Source organism: Acomys russatus, chromosome 28, assembly GCF_903995435.1.
Source record: "Acomys russatus chromosome 28, mAcoRus1.1, whole genome shotgun sequence".
Classification (NCBI taxonomy): Eukaryota; Metazoa; Chordata; class Mammalia; order Rodentia; family Muridae; genus Acomys; species Acomys russatus.
In genome coordinates, this window is record NC_067164.1 from 596976 (window position 1) to 606408 (window position 9433).

Consider the following 9433-nt stretch of genomic DNA (forward strand, 5'->3'; position numbering starts at 1 on the left):
AATAGCATGAAGCAAAACCAAAATTAAGCAAGTAAGATCAAGTGTCTCTCCCTCCCTTCCTTGCCCTGTTGCATTCTCTCTCTCCCCTCTCTCCCTCCCTCCTTCCTCTTCCCTCTCTCCCTCCCTCCTCCTCCTCCTCCTCCTCCTCCTCCTTCTTCTTCTTCTTCTTCTTCTTCTTCTTCTTCTTCTTCTTCTTCTTCTTCTTCTTCTCTCTCTCTCTCTCTCTCTCTCTCTCTCTCTCTCTCTCTCTCTCTCTCTCTCTCTCTCTCTCGTATTGTGTGTGTTTGTGTATAATTTTGAATCAAGGTCTCACTCTGTAGCACAGGCTAGACTGGAACTCACTATGAAGCCGTGGCTGGCCTTGAATTTGTGGTTAATTTTTTTGCCTCAGCCTCCTGGGTTCTGGGGTTACAGACATGAACCACTATCCTGGCCTTCTGTATCTGTAATGGCTGGTTTCAGGAAATGAATTGTATACTTTTAAATTTTCTTGTATGGAAGCCCTAACCCCCTAGTACCCATGGCTTTGGAGACAGAAGTTTTGAGGTTGAGATTAGCTGAAAGGAGGACAGGTCGCCTTTACCCAATCTGAAGGGTGTCCTTGGGAAATGAAGTAAAGAGAACAGGGGAGGAAGGCACATGAGAGGAAAGAGCCATAAGATGGCTACCTGCCAGTCAAAGATAGCAGCTTTGGAAGAAACCCAAACTGCAGACACCTTGATCTTGACTTCCAGCCTCCGGAAGCATGAGGTGGTGTGTTCTGTTCTCAGCTGCCCTTGGACCTGAGGTCACCTAGGCATTATTTACAACGCCATCTAGACTGCAAACAGTAGCTACAGTATATTGTCTAGAACACAGCGACCTAAATGTCTATGTGTTCAGTACAGACAACAGCTTTGCATACTTTTGCTCTGCAGTTTGTTGGCTCTGACTTCATTTTGCTGTGGTCCCTCAAGTGGACTGATACAGTCAGACGTAGGACATTGGATATCGCTGTCTCCTCCTGGGCATCACTGTCTGGAGAAGTTACCATCAATGCACTGACTCATTGTCACAGTGGTCCTTGTATATGAGCCTCCTCTTTCAGCTGACTTGAGAACAAGCTCCCATTTTTATGTCTCTATAACAGTGGTCATCAACCTTCCTAATGCTGCAACTCTTTAATATGGTTCCTCATGTCATGGTGATCCCCAACCATTGTTTTTTGTTGCTAACTATAATTTTCCTACAGTTATGAATCATAATGTAATTATCTGATATTCAAGCCCTGTGAAAGGATAATTCGATGCCCCCCCCCAGCCCCCTGCACAAGAAAGGTCACGACCCACAGGTTGAGAACTGCTGCTCTTGCTCTATGACTTATACAGTGTCCAGCCCATAATAAGCAATCAACTTTTTCTTTTAACCTTTATTGTTTATTTTGTTGCACAAACACTACATGTGAGTCAAGTAAAATATACATCTATACTCTGTGTTCCTTTCAAGGTTGTGTTTGGATGCTAATGACTGTCCTGTGAGCGTAAAACATGTGCTTATTGCTCACTGGTGTCCTTAGAGTAAAATGGTCCTGTGAAAACTCAGGGTGCTTTACAAAGAAATTTTATTAAGTTTATAAATTGATTTTTAGAAGACTTGATGTGTTAACATCAATTTTTAACCACACAACAAGAAATATCTTCTTTGTAAAAGCCTGCTTTATAGTTTGGGTAATTTTCATTAAATGTACTTTACATGTTAAATTTTCATTTTTATAAGATATGCTATCACATTATCTAATGGATCTAAAAGGGAAGTCATAAATTTTTATTTTATTTTGTGAATTATCATCCTGCTAGCCTGATATCTTATTATGGTTTTGAAATGAATCCATTTGAGAATTTAGGACCAATAATCATATTTTCCATTGGTAAATACCTTCAAAAGTTAATCTCACACCCAGGCAAGGTGGCACATATTTTTGATTCTAGCATTAAGGATTCAAAGGCAGGCAAATCTCTGTGAGTTACAGTCGAACCTGCTCTACACTAAGCATAGTGATATAGTGAGTCCCAGGTCAGCCAAGACTACATAGTGAGACCCTTAAAAAGAAACAAAGAATCTAAGAATCTTAATCTTTAATATTTTCCTTGTTTTGTTGTATCGAATCGGACAATATTAAACAGCAAATATTATATCTAGAACTCTTTCAGTATTTAGAATTTTTCCTATTATCACCTATTATTATCAAATATATTTTCCTGTTGCATTAAGTTTCTTTCCTCACTGGTTTAACATTTTATCAAAACCAAATGTTGCATTTTATCAGTTACTTTCTTATTGGCTGCGCAGACATGGCCAAAACTCAAGCTGATTCATATCTCAACACTTGGGAACTGTCAGGAGCATTTTCCTCCAAAGAATAGGATTCCCCAATTATCATCATTCAGAACTGTAGCAGGGGCTGCTTGCTGATGCATCTCTCCTCTGAGGGGGTGTGAGGAAGGGCAAGCTGAGAAAGCAGGGTTAGGGCCATAGCCAAGCTTAAGCTATTGTGAAGGGAAATAAAGTGCTGTGTTATTGTGTAGGTCACTCCTTTGACCTATTGGCTGGTGAATACGGCTGTGAGCAAAACCAAAGTTTCTGTTTAGAAAAATGCCTTGAATTGTAAAAGCTCTAAATAAATGTTTGTAGAATAGGTTAGCAAGTAAAAAATGTGTATGTAGCTCTGCAGAAACGTTTTGGAGGCAGGTCTTGGACAATCGTTTTCAATTTGTCCACTTTAATGTTAGCCAGCTTAACTCCTGATTCTCACTCTAGATGCATTGGTTCCTCTAACAAATAATCATTTTACTCAGGTTTTTAAATCTTAGCACACCACTTCACAACTTAAAAAAGATACTCCCAAGAAAAACAAAGATCTGCAAGAATTGATTTTGCTGCTGTCAATTAACAAAGGAACTGTTTGAGGTTTTGTTTCTTTTCCTTTTGTTAAGGTCATTTCCAAGAGATAGGCTTATTAATTTATACATTTCTTATTAATTTTAAACTTTGAGCATGGCCATGACATATACTTTATCTTATGTGTGATATTCTGTCTACATGTATGTCTGTGTAACACATGTGTGCTTGGTGCCCTCAGAGATCAGACGAGAGCATCAGATGCCCTGGAGCCGCAGCTATGGATGCTTGTGAACCACCACGAGGGTGCTGAGAATCCAACCTGGGTCCTCTGCAAGAGCAACAAGTGCTCCTGATCACTGAACTGTTTCTCCAACCTAGTGCACTCTTTTGCTTTGCTGGAATTATTTTATGATCAACATCTGTAAATGTTCCCAGAGAGAAGAAAGGGAGCATTCTTTGCTAGATATAGGCCCAGTAGGGAAAGGTTGAATATTTTAAGCACGTTTAAGCTCTGATGCTTCCTTTGTTCCATGGCTGATCTAATGATGACACTGCTGAGTGAGAAGTAACTTCACACATAATAGAACAGGTAGCTTAGGGGACGTATAAAGAGAAACACCAAACTCTAAAAACCCAGTAATAAGGCATATATTGATAGAAGCATGTCTTAAAGCTTTGTTTAATAGCATATAACTTTCTAGTATAGAATAAAATGACTAATATTTAAAAACATGAAGCCATAATAAAAGATAATAAAAATGATAAATGGAAGCTTTTAAGTATACAAAAATAAAATGTGGTTGTAGTGGATAAGAGCTACTTATTTTAAGGCCTAATTAAAATGCACATGCTTATTATGGAGAGCTAAAGAGGTGGCAAGGCTGGGAGATGGCTCAGCAGTTAAAGATATCTCTGTGCAAATGTAAGGACCACACACACACATACACATACACACACATACACACCACATACAACACAAACACACACATACACAGGCAGATGTTCACATACACACATACACGCCACATATAACACACCCATGCACACACACACCACATACACCACACACATGCACAGACACCACACACACACCACATACACACGCACATACACAGGCAGATGTGCACATACACACGTACACACCACATACAACACACACACAAACAAAGAGAGTATAAAAAACCAAGATGTTATGGTGAGGTTCTGACCCTCACTGAAGAGAGGTGCTGTCCTGGTGAGTCACTTCCTCTCCATAGGTCATGTCTTCATCTCTGAATGGGGGATCAGGTTGTCATAAAAGTACCTACAAAACCACCCAAAACTAGGAAGTTTCCAGCAAGTTGAAATTTATGTGTTCACAGTCAATCCTTTGTTACCATTCATATGAGTGTGATGCCCAGTCTTCAAATATTGTAAAGAAAAGGAGAAATTAATATTTAATATTTTCTTTAGGGAAGGCATACACCTGTCATGGTTATTGTACTTACCCTCTTAAAGAAAAGTTTAAATTTCCAATAAACCCAGATTCAGAATAGCAAGGTCATGGTGTAAGACCTTTATTGCTATTTTTAAGTAAACTTGCATATTAATTCACAAATAAGAATCAAAATGCAGAGACTCTATACAGATTCAATTATTAGCTGTTTCTAAAGCTATACCACAGGAGCCAACACAAAAGCTGGGGCAACTGGCAAATAAAAGCACATGTCAGCATAAATTCAAAAACATAACTGAAATCACCACTGGGTTCTTACCTGTGCTTGTTTGAATGAGGTGTCTATCTTCCTGCAGTGCCATTCAGAGGTGCATCCAAAACAGACGCAGAGTTATGGTTAATCTTGACATTGTCAAAGTCCAGATGCAAGGTTTCTTAAATATTAAATATGATGTTTTTCCTCTCCTTAAGCAGCACGAATGGCTCGTTTTGTTAATTATTCGTCAGGAAGAAAGCTCCATGGGGTTGGCAGGGGCACATGATGTTCATGGCTCAGTACTGGATTTGCGGATTTGTGGGTAGATGAAAATAACAGCACCCAAGTCATCATTATCCTTAGCTTGAACCTGAGCTCATTAATATGTATGTGATAAATAAAAAGGCCTTTCTCAAAGCAATGTCTCTTACAATGTTTGAAAGTAAACCAAAAGAAATACTGTCTAATAGGTTTTATTAAAATAGCATTGCCATTTTCTTCAGGGTGATAATGCCACAAGTTTATCATGAGGATTAAAACGAGACGTGGTAATGCAGGTATTTGTGGAGGTCCTCAAATGCTGGCCATGTTGTTACTATAACTCTTAACAGACAAGAAGCAAGAGAAACTATTTTAAAGTAATTGCCTGTGTTCTTACAGACTTGCTTGATTCCTTTTATAGCTGAAAATACATATTTCTGGCTTAAAATATATATCCCTAGGATTCATTTAGGGCAGTCTTTCCTAGCCCTAGGTCACACATGGAAGATGTAACTGAGATAAATACAACACCTGTTCATGCAGCATGGTGCTCTCATTCTCATAATTTGCCTGCCATGGGATACTTTTTAAAGTGAGTGTGATGAGCTAAATTAAATGGTAGGAGTGGTCACTCCTGAGCACCTGTGATGAACAGCCCTGTTTTCAGAGACCGTGCAGAGGAAGAAGACCATTAGGACATGTTGGGATAAAGAGTTGAGGGACCACACCCAAGGAACACAAATATTTAAGAAGGAAGGAAAGCAAACTAGAAGACTTTGAGGAGAGGTTTATTTATTTATTTGTTTGTTTATTTATTTTTGCTGAAATTGAAGATAAGCAGAAATTTCTTTCTGTACATATGAAACATTTAATAGGAAGTTTTCCCAATTGACTCAAATTTGAAGGGGTAAGAGTACTGTGTGTTGTTTTATTTTCCCTCCACAGTTTGATTAGCTTAACCTAGTCTACCTATCACTGAGTTTCTTTTCCCGGGACCTGCAGTAACCTTGACTGACAAAAAGAGCACAGCCATGTGGATTATCTACTTAACAGGCTACTTTCAACCGGGCTCTCTGTCCTGCTTTGTCAGCTCCTTATAAGTCTTTATAATCCTATTTAAAGTGTCTGTAACTATAGCTGCTCACTTGCGTGAGATTGGCTGTTCTCATAGTTCTATTGTTTAAAAAAGATGTGATTTGAGAATTTCTGGCTCTTGGCTCTGTGTTATTAAGTATTTTATCATCTGCCTCCCAACCTACCAAGACCTTCAGCCAGCACAGCCCATTAACGGCATCTCTGTCTTTATGGTCACAATTAAAGACTGCGTAGTTAATTACTTAACGGCTAAAAAATTTTTTCTCTGTAAGAACCATGTTTAGGGCCATGTCCATTATTTGTCTATTACTTCACAGGGATGGCTCGATATGATGCATAATTCAAGTACTTAGGAGGTCCCAGGCTCCCTTCTAAGCACTAGGAAGTTAAGAGCTAACAAAACCAGATTTCCACCGTTAGGAAGCAAGCATTCTGATGATGGTGAGAAAGAGCAAGTATAGTAGGGAACACATAAGTCAGGCATAATCTGTAATGTGATAAAGGGGCAGAAAATCGACACTAGGGAGTGTCCAGGAAAGGCTTCTTTTAGGGGAGATCTGAATGCGGTGACAGATGGCCGCGCTCTCTTCTCAGGGAAAGGGAGGATTGTGTTGGGTTGTCAAAGAGAAGCAGACAAGCCCCGCATCAGAAGCAAAGGAAAGAGGGAGTCAGGGAGATGTGGTCTGAGAAGAAAGAAAAAGCCGGGAGCAGGTAGGAGACTGTGCTAATTCAGTAAGGAGTGACAGTCACTCTAGGAAGGATGGTGGGAATTGGGGTGGGAGAAGGGGTCAGATTTTGGATATAGATTTAAAGCAGAGGCAAGAAGATTTGTTGATTGACTGGATGTGAGGTGTGAATGAAAGGACAGATTCAAGGATGATGCCAGGCAGTTAGGCTTAAGGCAATTCAAGAGGAGATTATTTAATTTGACAAAATGGAAAGGCCATTCCAGTAGACTAAGGTGGGTGGAGATTTGGAAAGTAAAGTTGCATATGTGTCTCCTGATACTTGCTGGACTAAGTGGAAGAGCATTTTACATGTTCTTATACATGCTTTAGTAACAGAACAGTAACCAAAAGAAATGGAAACTGCAACTCTGAATGCACTAAGTATTTGGAAATCAAGCCACATATTCCTAAATGAATTGAGTTAAGGAAGAAAGCAAAATGAGCATTTTAGAATATTGCAAGCTGAATGTCAACACAAGTGCAGCGCATCAAAACTTGTAGGATGAAGCCATTGTAGTATTTGAAGTTAAATGTTAGCTTCAAATACTTAGCTTTTAAAGACATCTTTATTTTAACTCTTTCTGTATGTGTATGTGCATATGTGTGTGAGTATGTGCGTGTGTGCGTGTGTGTGTGCATGCATGTGAGTGCGTGCATGTGTTTGTGTGTGTGCACCTGAGTGCATGTGTGTGTCTGTGTGTATGCGCACCTGAGCGCGCGCACACACACACACACACACACACACACACACACACACTCACACACAGATGATTATGAAAGACAGAAAAGAGTTTTCGGTTCCCTTGAGCTCCCAGATGTGAGTGCTGCAAACTAAACTCGATTCTCTCCTGAACAGTTTGCACTTTTAACCGCTGAGCCATCTCCCAGCCCCTCAAATACATTAATAAAATACAATAAATGTTTAAAACCAATCATCTGAAATTTTACATTGAAATGTACAAAACATAAATTAAATTCAAAGTGTAAGAAGGAAATATTCCAAATAAAAGCAGGAAATAATGAATTTTAAGTCAGCAAAGAAAATCAGTTACTTCTTAGGAAGATTCTTAAAGGTTCTTAAAATTTTAACTCTGATTTTTAAGACTGATTAAGGGTGGGGACAATAAGAAACTAAGACCTGTAAGCTAGTGCTATGCATAATGCGTCTACAAATTACCTCCTCCACCACCTAATGACAGCTACTGTTCCTTCTGCCTTGTCACTGCCCCTGGCCAGAGAGCCTCAAACTCCCCCATAATGTGTCAACTTGGAGGTTAAAGGTTCACACAGGAGGCACTCTGCAGATCTTCCCGAGGTCCAAGGCAGTGCGGCTTCACTTCCTCCAGCTCCAAGGCATCGCTAGGCTTTAGTTTTCAGTCATCACTGGGTCTAGTGACCTTGCATGGAGACCAGTATGTGTGAATCTGCCTTTTAGAGAACCTTGTTTGTGGTCACATTCTAAGTTTTGAGTCACAAAAGTATTTCCCAAAGCCACTGCGGGCTCACTGGAGATTTTCAAACATTGCTCTTCTTAGAATCAAACAACAGATTCTTGCATGGGATAACACACCCGTCCCCAACTGATGCACTCATGACGTTCTGTGTGAAACTCACATATTTGTCCATCTAGAAATAACCAGTGACGGAAAAGGCATGACCAATTTCTGCGTAGGCCACACTGGGCTTGGGACAACAGTAATCCTAAGGAAGTTTGAGTATTTTTTTTCCAGAGAGTTTTCTCACATTTCCAGAAAGTAAATAAATTAATAATAATAATAATAATAATAATAATAATAATAATAATAACAACAACAACAACAACAATAACAAAATATCTCCTGCCCAAAACAGATCTTTCTCTTCAAGTGCAGGAACAATGCCTGGGAGAGTCACAGCCCTTGCTGGCCTTGCATGAGAACCAGAGCCCACGTAAAAAGTTAACATGGTTTACACTCCAGCATCCTAGAGAACAAAGGCAGAAAGGTTTTCCGGGGCTTGCTTACTAGCCTAGCTCCAGGGGCAATGACAGGCCCCATCTCAAGGGAATCAAGTAAAGAGTGATGGAGAAAAAAGCTCATGCTCCCTTCTGGCTTCTACAAACGCACAGGCATGTGCACCGGCAAACACATTCCTGCGTTCATACGCAAACAAGGAAAACCAGCGCATCTCAAAGGAACATTTTCAGGTGTTTTTTTTTTTTTTTTTCCAGGTGAAGACATAAAGCATAAACAGCATCTATCATCTTGAACGATTTTAATATGAATTAAACAAAGTTTTAAAAGGTGCTTAGGATAGATTTTGCCACATAGCAACTGATGTTTGTTAAATAGTAATAAAGTACCTGAGATCAGATTTATTATCACAGCTAATCTGTGACGAAGACAAAGCCTCAAATCTTGCGCCGGACAAGAACATTTAAATAGACGTCTAATTCACAAGGCTCCCTATCCAAAACTGCTTTAAATCCACCTTGCCACTTTCACCTGCCTGTTCCTGTCCCCACCCCATTCTTTTTCTACACGTCATACCCACGCAAAAGCTATGCACCTTGCACTACCGACTCATTTGCATTTAAGGCTTGTCTCCTAAGCCTAAAAGCAAGAAAAGCAAGGTGGATCTCTGCAGTGAAACTCTTCGGCAATTAAAGTTAATAGCTGTTCATGAATGTCGAGAGTAGAGGGGAAGAGAGCAAAGTGGGAATACAGTGTTTACGTCACAGCACAAAAGCACCCCACAGCGTGCACGCTTTCGGCTCTTCCTGCTGAGGGTTTCAGCAGG